We start from the raw sequence: 9837 nt of genomic DNA on the forward strand, positions 1-9837 counted from the left end.
GCAGTAGAGAATTTTCACTCATGACATAATTGGATCTGAAATTATATTTCTTACATCATTTTTATTTTGCTTAAAGTTGAAATGAAAACAAGAGTGGTTGGGACTTTGAACTTAATTTGCTAGCTAGCTGTTTCTGCAGTTGAAAAAGTTTTGACTTTTAGTAACTTGCATGATCTGTTCGATGAAAATCTTCTGAAGTAAGCATGTGATGAAGATGGTATTGGATACACGCTTGTTGTTGTGAATAAGCATTCCTGCTTTCATGATCACATGAAGTATGTCAAGTTTGTGGTACTACTAGTTTCTTGGAGTATGAATTTTTCTTCAACACTATTAAGTTTTGCGTTAAAGGCAAGGAAGTTGTTGTACCCATAGTTTGGAATTTCAGAATTTTTGGAATTTCGACAAATCTAAAAACCGAAATTTATCAAATTTCAACTTCTATCATATTTGGAATTTCAATTGATTTTGAAATAATTAATATTTCGACTTTATATTTGGAATTCTGGTTTTTTAAAAAATTGAAATATTGGACGGAATTCTAAAATTTCGTTCGGAATCACAAACACTGGTTGTACCACGTTTGATATAGGATCAAATAGGCATGAGTTCCAAATTTCAATGAGGACCACCACCACCTCTAAATTCAGCCATGTTTTTTTCATCTTTGGTGATTGATGATTTATGGTCTATCAATTGGTCAAGTTCTTAAAAAAAATTGGCATTGGAGAAAACACATTCCGAACCTCAGAATACGTGCTCGTTTCAACACTTTTACTCTGGAGTCTTCAGAGATTATATATATTGAGCTGCTTAATTGTCAACGTTTTGCATGTGCAAATTGGAAATTAACACAGACCTTGGCAACTTCACATTTTGCACGCACTCCACATTTCTTTTGCCATTTCGGCATACAAATAATTCAAATCATACGAAACTATTCTAGACATCATCTATCTAATAAAGCAGTTTGGTTTTTTATGCTATTATATCGCGCGGTCGGAGAGAAAACAGTTTTGGAATGATCCTATGGTGATAAATCAGTTTCTTTTAAGAGTCATACTTACTCTAAACTAAAGAGTCATACTTATTCTAAACTAAAGAGTCCTACTTTCTTTTAATAGTCCTACTTACTCTAAACTAAAGAGTCGTACTTACTCTAAGAAAATTTGCCAACAAAATCACCACCCGAAATAAAAACCCTGCCTTTTCCCCTCTTCACGTCAAGAAAACCCCTTCCTCTTCACAACAAAAAAAAAAAAAAGGATGCGCTCTCTAGCAAGCTCCAGTCAATTTTTCTTTAGTAACCTTCTTCAAATAGTGGAGATAATAGGTACCCTATTTGTTTTTATTTTTTAATTATAGTGGTTCTTGAGTCATAGATAATTTTTAATGCTTAAGTACTGTTGACATGATTTGTTAAGTGTTGAATTGGTTGGATTAAAAGTCCCATATATACTCCATTGTTAATGCTTAAGTATTGAAGGAAATAGGCTCCTGAGATACGAACGGTTAAGAGATCATAAAGCACTTTGGTTTTTTATGTTATTATATCAAGCGGTCAGGGAGAAAACAGTTTTTGGTGAGATCTAATAGTGATAATTTTTTTTTCCCAAACATGCATGGGCGGCATAGTCAATTTCTATCATTTAAGAGTTTTGTTTCCAGTAAATTATATATTACACTAGAAAAAAGAAGAGATGGGTAAGAAACGTAAAAGGGTTTTCTCAGGTTTACGTTCTCAAAAACTAGATTCCATCTTAGCTCTCTCTTCACGAATCACAACTCCATATATAGTTCTCTTTTTAAGAACATACATGGAACTTCATCAAATAAAGAAGGTATACATATTCTCTCTCTTTTAACTGTTCTCTAGAGTATGTAGTTTTATCTTCGGGTCAACATGTTATTCAACTAGATAATATTCACTAATGCAACAAGTGTGTTATTCAAGGGAATCATAGTAATGGGCATTGCTTTGCTTTGTATAGTTGCATTACCTGCATTAAGAAGTTCATTTCACATGGTTTTTAAGATGGCAAGGGCTCAATCTAAATCATCAGTGCCCAAGCTAAATCATCAGTCGGGTAAGTATGGGCTAAGTATGTGGCAGAACTGCAGAATTATATTGCGTGTTCATTATACCAAGAGGGTTTCGGTAGGGGTGACTAATAATGTTGGTTGTGTTCCTTGAATTTCTAAACATGGTCATGGTCCAAAATATTAATAATGTTATCCAGGAACATCAACAATTTTGGTGTGATCCTACGGTGGTGAGGTGGGTAATAATTATTAATTTATTACTTAGTAACTTATTTAGAAAATACTTTCTTAGAAATCTTTATTGTGAGAGTACCTAGCTATTCCTTAAAAACATTCCTTCTTCACGTAAGAATTGGAATGATTTTCTTCCCACGTGAATGCATAAAAACCTCTCGCTTGAACCCTCAAATAGGTGAGAGAATAATGACCAACGAACGAAATTTTGCAATCACCTCTTTGGTTTCTTTTTAAGGTGAGAACGTGAAATAGATAGTATGCTTTTCTTTTGGTTTAGCAATACCTAGATTGGTTTATTCACTTTATTGGAAGGTTTTGGTCATATTAAGATATTAATATTTTTTTTGCTGGGTAAGTTTGAATTTCATTAAAAGAAAGATGGGAGTACAAGACGGATTGGTTGGGACAACACGCGGCACCCATAAGAGAGATATTAAGATGTGTTAGTTCTTAATTGTTCTCAATATACATCTTTTCATCAAAATATTTTTACATGGTTTGTCTAAGTTGTATGTCATGGTCAATTGTTTGAGTGTACTGTGTGCCTTCAGTAATATTGCTACTGTGTACCATATATATTGCCTTCAATAATTATATACGATGGATTACATTATTTTGAATTACTTCAAAATTTCTTAATATACGTTGCTAGGTGGGCGCACAAGTCAGATGTTGTGTGGATTACGTTATTTTGAATCACAGGGGACTACTTCTTTTTGTAATGAAATTGAATCTTTTGAGTTAGCATATAAAAGGATAGAGGAGGATATGAGCCTGCATTAATTTGATATCAGTCAAATAATACACAAAGCTATACTGTGATGAAGGTGTGTAGCTCTAACTCTTACTATTAAGTCTGATTCAAGGTTGGTATAAAGCTGAAGTAACAAATTATGATGTCGGGGTTTTACAATCTTTAGTATGATTGGATCCATTATTTTCAACGAGGCATACATACACCATTGCTTTGAGACTAATGTTTTGACTGATTTTTTATGGAATTGTATTCCCGATGTTTTGTGCTTATTATCAAAAATTTGATGCTTTCCCCTAAGAGAAGATTAATACTATTTTCTCTGAGGTTGGATGAATTGGTCTATTGTGCTAATTTTTGGATGTTAATGGATTGCTACATATGTACTGAAGTGGAAGCTGGATTTTAGAATGATGAAGAAAGAATTATGCATATATAAATTTTGATTAAAGGATTAAGTGATAATTAGTGTCTTGGCTATCAATCTAGTAGTTATTGTAAATATTGTTATTTATTTGTTCAATAAATACACCACATTGTATTGCTTGGTAATTCTATTGTCTATCTTTATAGACATGTTTTAAGTTGTTGTATGGCACACTGTCGTGTGAAGTTATTTATAATGCATATCATGTCTAATATTAATATGACGCAAATAGTTTAGGTTCAATTTAGATGTAAAAAGAAGTGGAAACTCTGTTGGATTTTTACTGTAAATAAAATGATAAATTTGGACATGCGTTAATTTCACTAAACTTATCCTAATGACAATCGCGCCACGGGTTAAATTCTAGTCTATATCAATATAACAAAACAAAGCTGCTTTCTGACTCGCGGCTGGGATTCCATCCAAAGGTGGATAAATCAAAGGTCAGGACGCGCTATAGTGAGTGTGCACAAGATTAGAAATTAGCACCGATTATATAATTGAAAAGTTCCCTTATTAATTAGGCATAATTATATCAAGTCTCAAAACCCTTCGTATCCTGCTCTTCCTCTCCTTCAGCCCTCTATCTTTCTCAAATCACCATTAGTACTTCTCTCTCTGTATTCCACTCAGGTACTTTTCTTATCTCCTCTATTATTTCATGTAAATTTTTTTTGTTTCTTGGATCACGTCAAATTGATGCCGAAGATGACCATAGCTAGCAACCTTTGGTCGGACTTGGAGCCCAAAAAAGGACCAGTCATTTCGTCTTCTTCTTCCATTTTTCCCCATTGTAATAGATATCTCTGAAAATTTCTAAATTCTTTAATGTCCCAATGATTTTTAAGAATTCTTTCATGCAGGTTTTGAAAACGCCTATATCATTGGACATGCTTGGGTGATTTTTTAATGGATCAGGGAAACCTATTGATAATGGACCCCCCATTCTACCCGAGGCTTACTTGGATATCTCTGGTATGTCCTAATTCTTATGCCATCAGGAGTTTGTTATGAGAATTGAAATGTGTATATCTTCTTAATATTTCTGGTTGGTATGTTTTCTTATTTCAGCCTAATGCTTATATGTGGTTATCAGGTGCCTAACACATATATCACGTCTGAAATAGTCAACTATTTTTCTTATTAATTGGTTTTGAGCTGAAATTTTGGTTCGCTTACAAAATCTGGCTCACACGGATCATTTTTAGTTGCCTGGACAATGTGCAGACGCACTTCAACAAGTTTTTGGTGTCTTTTTACTATTTCGCATGTTTTCAGTACCTACTCTATGTCTGCAAATTCTTCTCTCACTAATGAACACCCGATAACGCAAGATTATTTGTTAAATAATTAAAACCATTTGCTCAGCTGCGCTTATAACAGAATGTACACGCATTTGTTCGTAAGTTCATATTTGTTTGCTTCTGATTTGCAACGTCGGCTTCCCAAGTTACAGACACCAAAAGATTTGTTAATTAGCTTGCCATATTTACCGGGTATAGTTTTACAAGTTGATCAAAATATATGTTTGGAGTTGGAGAAACACTTTGTTTAAGATAATGTGTTCAAGGTGATCGATAATGTGTAATGACAAATAATTTCAGTTGTGAAGCCCTCCTCTTTCAGGCAGGTAATTTCTCTTTCTCTCTGTTGTCATGCTCTGTAATTGTCCTTTTACTTTCATTGTTTTATTGGATACTGAACTAAGAATGGCAGAAAATTGGAAGTGTCCCTCTTTCATTCATTTTTGTTCTCATCAAATTCTATATTCTATCTGCAATTGATTTATTTTTGGAAATGGGTTGTATTCTACAATCTCCTCATTGAAATTCGTCTCAAAGTCTGAACCCTGAAGTCATAATTTTTCTCAGGTAGTATCTCTTTAAATCAAATCTCACCTCTTTCTTTTGCAATTCATCTCAATCCATCGCTGGAAGGTATTCTCACAAGTAAGTAATCTCCTCTTATGTGTTTTGTTTTCACCAGAAAGTCCACACCACAATCAAATCTATATTGAATTACTGATTAAGCTATTCTTCATTGAACTCAGGATGACAAATCTTTTGCTGCAAGAATTCTTGAATAAATTGAAAACGTCCAGGTATGAAATGTCTAATGTTATTTTGTGGATGTAATTCGTGTTCTCCCTTTTTTTTTTGTGAAGGTGTTCAAATATGCTCCCACTGTTAAGAAAGCAAACATATTCATTGCTTATTTTTGTTAAATGCTATTGTGTAGTTATGTGATGTTTCAATGGGTAAATATTCTCTGCGAATATTTATCTTCATATTGGACGGTATTATCTATTCTAATTAGGTGTATAGGGTATAGGGTGTATGATTAGTATCGTAGATTTTTTTTTGTCATTTTTTTCGTGTCCCTTCTATCGGACATTTTTAACAGGGTCATAGACTGAGAACCAGTCAAATATTTTACTATCAAAATTTTAGCTTTTATTGAGAAAAAGAATTAGGTTATGGTAATGGCAGACTGGCAACTCTACTGAAGGCGAGGTGGTAACGTTTGTATCCTCACTATAGGTAATCTGTTGAATTGTTTTTTTCCTTTTAATTAAAATTTTAGTATTATGGTATTGGTCAATTGAACATGTCGGAACCATACACTATCTGCTGAATTGTTTTTTTTAAAAGAAATGTGATAATATTTTTTCTCTAGGGACAATATGATGTTGTTGATATTATTTGATATTTGCAAGTGTAGAAAAACTTGTTCATAACTTCAATACTACCTGTTTTTATCGTGCACTGATTTACAATCCATAATCCTAGGGAGCAGTTTTTGCCATGGGTATTATTGTATAAATGCATTTGCGCAATATAAAGAGATCAGAGTATTTTAATCAAGATTCAACAGTTAGTACAGAAAGTTTGTAGCCTTCTACAGGTATGAGATTGTGTATTTAGGTATGACTTTATTGTTTGATCTTAATATTATTCCTTTCACAAATTTGTGTAGGTAGTTTTCATGTTTTATTTTTCTTTCTTTTTGGAATAATTATCGGATAAGCAACCCCCACCCACTCATTAATTAATATCTTCCTGTTAATGATATGATATTATTCAAATTGCTCAAAGTTTTACTGCCCACCCTATCATGAACTCTTTATTATATTAGAAATTTTGATATGTTGTTTTCGGTTCGTTTACTCATGCCAAATATGGACTTATATTTGAGTAAAACTTCCCACCCTATCATGAACTCTTTATTATATTAGAAATTTTGATATGTTGTTTTCGGTTCGTTTACTCATGCCAAATATGGACTTATATTTGAGTATTATGCATCTGCTACTACTAGATTAGCTCATGCACTCCTTAGCCTTACTTGAAAAGGGCTTATGTATCAAAGCCATGGCCAAAGGAACTACACAATGGTGGGAAGATGGACTCACTTATTTTATATTTTTGAACTAAATATAAAAGAGTGAAGTCTAACAAAGCTTCCTTTTAATTCTCCTTGGAACTTGATATATAAATTTAACACTATGTAACACATAACCTTTTTGCTAGTAATACAAGTATCCTTTTTAATTTTTATCTTATATAAGCTTCCTGTTTATTATTAGTTTAGGCAGGGCTGATAATGTAAAGTAGTATTAAGTTTCACGTCAATTCGTCACACATAGAGAACTCAAAAGTGAAGGCGTTAGATGTTGAATTTTGAAACCAGCCAAAAGACCACCCAGAAAAGGTAACAATTAACTATTGAAATATCTTACACATATCTAGGTCTCATTTCTCAATTTCTCTTCCTAGGCAATCATTGGATTTTAATTATGACTATGAGGCCTGGTCTTATATTCCCGCTGACTTTGATCAATTAAGTCTATCCTTTGATATAATTGATTTGAGTATTATGGTCGAATTGTTCAAAATTGTTTCATTTTGTCGTATAAACAATAGAAATAACATATTTGGACCAAATTCGGTTAAACTACTTTGAATTATATTTATTCGCGATTCAACTTTATATCAATATAGAAAACACTAATTTTTAGTTTCTTATACAACCGTGATTTTGTCTGTAGTATACTCAATTTGCATTCTTGCTTTGATACTCCTCGCTCTACAATTGTCTATAGCTCTATTTCATGATTCAAAGAGTTGGAGTGGTTTATTCAGAATTGTGTTGTCCACAAAATTAGAGTGGCTGATTTCGAATCACATCAAACTCTCATAGAGGTATCATATTTCAACATTTTATTGTACAACTTGCAACATACGAGCAGAAACAATTAATCTATAATAGAATTGTTGTAGTGATGATAAATGTACAATATCTAAATGGATGTTTGGTTAGTTACTTCCTTTCTTAGGGGGTTTGAAGTATTAACTGAAATGGATAAGACATCTTAATTTGTTGATTGGCAAGCACACGTTCAGTCAGACAAATTTACATGAAACTTGCCAAGGAAGCCAAGGTTTGTGTACACAAAATTCTAATTATTTTATGCTTTAGAATTTTCTTTATTTCAAAATGTTGTTAGTTGTCACTAGCTTACTCGGGCTTAAGGGATAATTTGTGAATTATATTAAACTTCGTATAGTTGAAATTGAATGAAGCAACAAACTAAGTACGCCTATTTTTATGTTGGAATTAAATGATGTTGTTTGACTATTTGATGCAATTCAATCAATTCTCAATGAAGCGAGCTTTCTTCTTATTTATATCAAGAACAAAGCAAAATTGAAAAGCTGAGGTGGTGTTCTTTATGGTGATGTCATACTTACAACATAACCAGAAAAAACATAATGAACTGAAATTACTACTAATTTATTAGATATCTCAAGGTTGGGGTTCACGTTGTCAGTTAAATCTCTTCTTTGAGTAAGCATTGTATGAAGAGTAAGGTGGAATAGTAGGAAGAATAGTACGTAAGAAGTGATGGGTTCTTGCTTCTTTATTTTTTTTCCTCGAGCTTTGTACTTTAGTGGTAGTTTACAACTCCATGCTTTATTAAGTAGATATATTGGTTCTTTGGTAGACATGTTCCTGCTCACTTAATGGAGTTTTTTTTTTTTTTTTTGAAACAGGGCGATTTCATTTTCTCTCACATTATGGTTGGTAGTTTGTACCAACTCCAACTAATGGCGACAAAGGTCAAGAGGACGAACCAAGATTTTACCGAGGACTCAAATCAAGAAGTACACTTAATGTAACTTATTGAAATGAGTTCAGTAATGTGTTGTAGATATTTCAGTAGAAGGTTTGGTTGTAAAGCCTGTAAAATTTCCCTCAGATGCATCAGTCTTCTCGAACATATATTGGTATTCTACTTGATATCATTCAGAGACCATATAGCAAGGGGTAAAGTTGTTTTTTGTTCAAATCTTTTGATTTGTCTTATTACAACATATATCTTCTTTCATTAGCTTCTACATGTCATGAGCTTTTATATAGTTATAAGCTGATGGAATTGTTTTGTCCCATTGAACAGTAGTTGTAGTGATCACCGTTTAGAGTACAAGTGAAATGCATTTCTTCTAATGGGTATGTCTCCCCATTTACTTTGAAATTTATTGGATTTGGATGTTCCAATATTTCTTTTCCTCCGTTGTTGTTGTTGTTGTTTTTTTTTTTTTTTTTTTTTTTTTGGCATTGCAGCATGGTAGTAGCAAGATAAGCAATTTGGGTAGATTTGATTGGATCGCCAGTGCCAATTTACACTTCCAATTAATGCAGAGGGTGCGAGGTCAAATGTAGAGCCATCTCATCTTGCTCCAATCTTTTTTTTTTTTTTTTTTTTTCAAACTGATATAGATAGAGTATGATATGGGTGTTCAACTTATAGGATGAAAACTGCAAGCCCGGAAGCTTTATGTGATAGATATACTTCAAAGTAATATTTTAATAAATGTGTTGATTCAATGTCTTGACAAATTTATTTGATGGCAACATCAAGAACTTTTCTTTTGAATTTTTATGGATTTAGTGAGACTTTCAATTTTGGACATGCATATCATTGTATAAAGTTTTTAATTGTCACTTCTTGAAGTTGTATCAAAACTTTGCCATGGTAATTGTAATTTTAGTCATAGTAATTACTAAATATTTTGGTCCCAATGACGTCTTCTTTTGTCATAATAATCTATGTTGAATTGCTAACCACACAGTTTTAAATTGCTGGCAATATCTTTGTCGTGTCCAACCCATGCTTCTAGTTCTTGAAGAGATGAATTGCATATTTGGATGCAAATCAAAACCATAAAGACATTCGTGCCGAAGGCACGGAGCATTAGCTAGTTATTTAACAAAACAGAAAGGAGTGGGAGGACAGATTCCACGTCATAAGGTGAGACGTGGTCGACACCCCCCCTAACCATAGCCACTCAAAACTCATGGAGGGTGAATTAAA

General features: G+C 32.9%; 1 long non-coding RNA gene across 1 annotated transcript; it reads left to right on the forward strand.

Moving 5' to 3' along the window:
* Positions 1–4962: 4962 nt before the first annotated feature.
* LOC147494066 (uncharacterized) lies at positions 4963–5563 on the forward strand. The gene is made up of 3 exons (XR_015198683.1): positions 4963–5091; positions 5337–5410; positions 5512–5563. It is a non-coding gene; the product is annotated as an uncharacterized LOC147494066 (long non-coding RNA).
* The last annotated feature ends 4274 nt before the right edge of the window (positions 5564–9837 follow it).

The sequence above is a fragment of the Coptis chinensis genome, chromosome 6 (genome assembly GCF_015680905.1).
Source record: "Coptis chinensis isolate HL-2020 chromosome 6, ASM1568090v1, whole genome shotgun sequence".
Classification (NCBI taxonomy): domain Eukaryota; kingdom Viridiplantae; phylum Streptophyta; class Magnoliopsida; order Ranunculales; family Ranunculaceae; genus Coptis; species Coptis chinensis.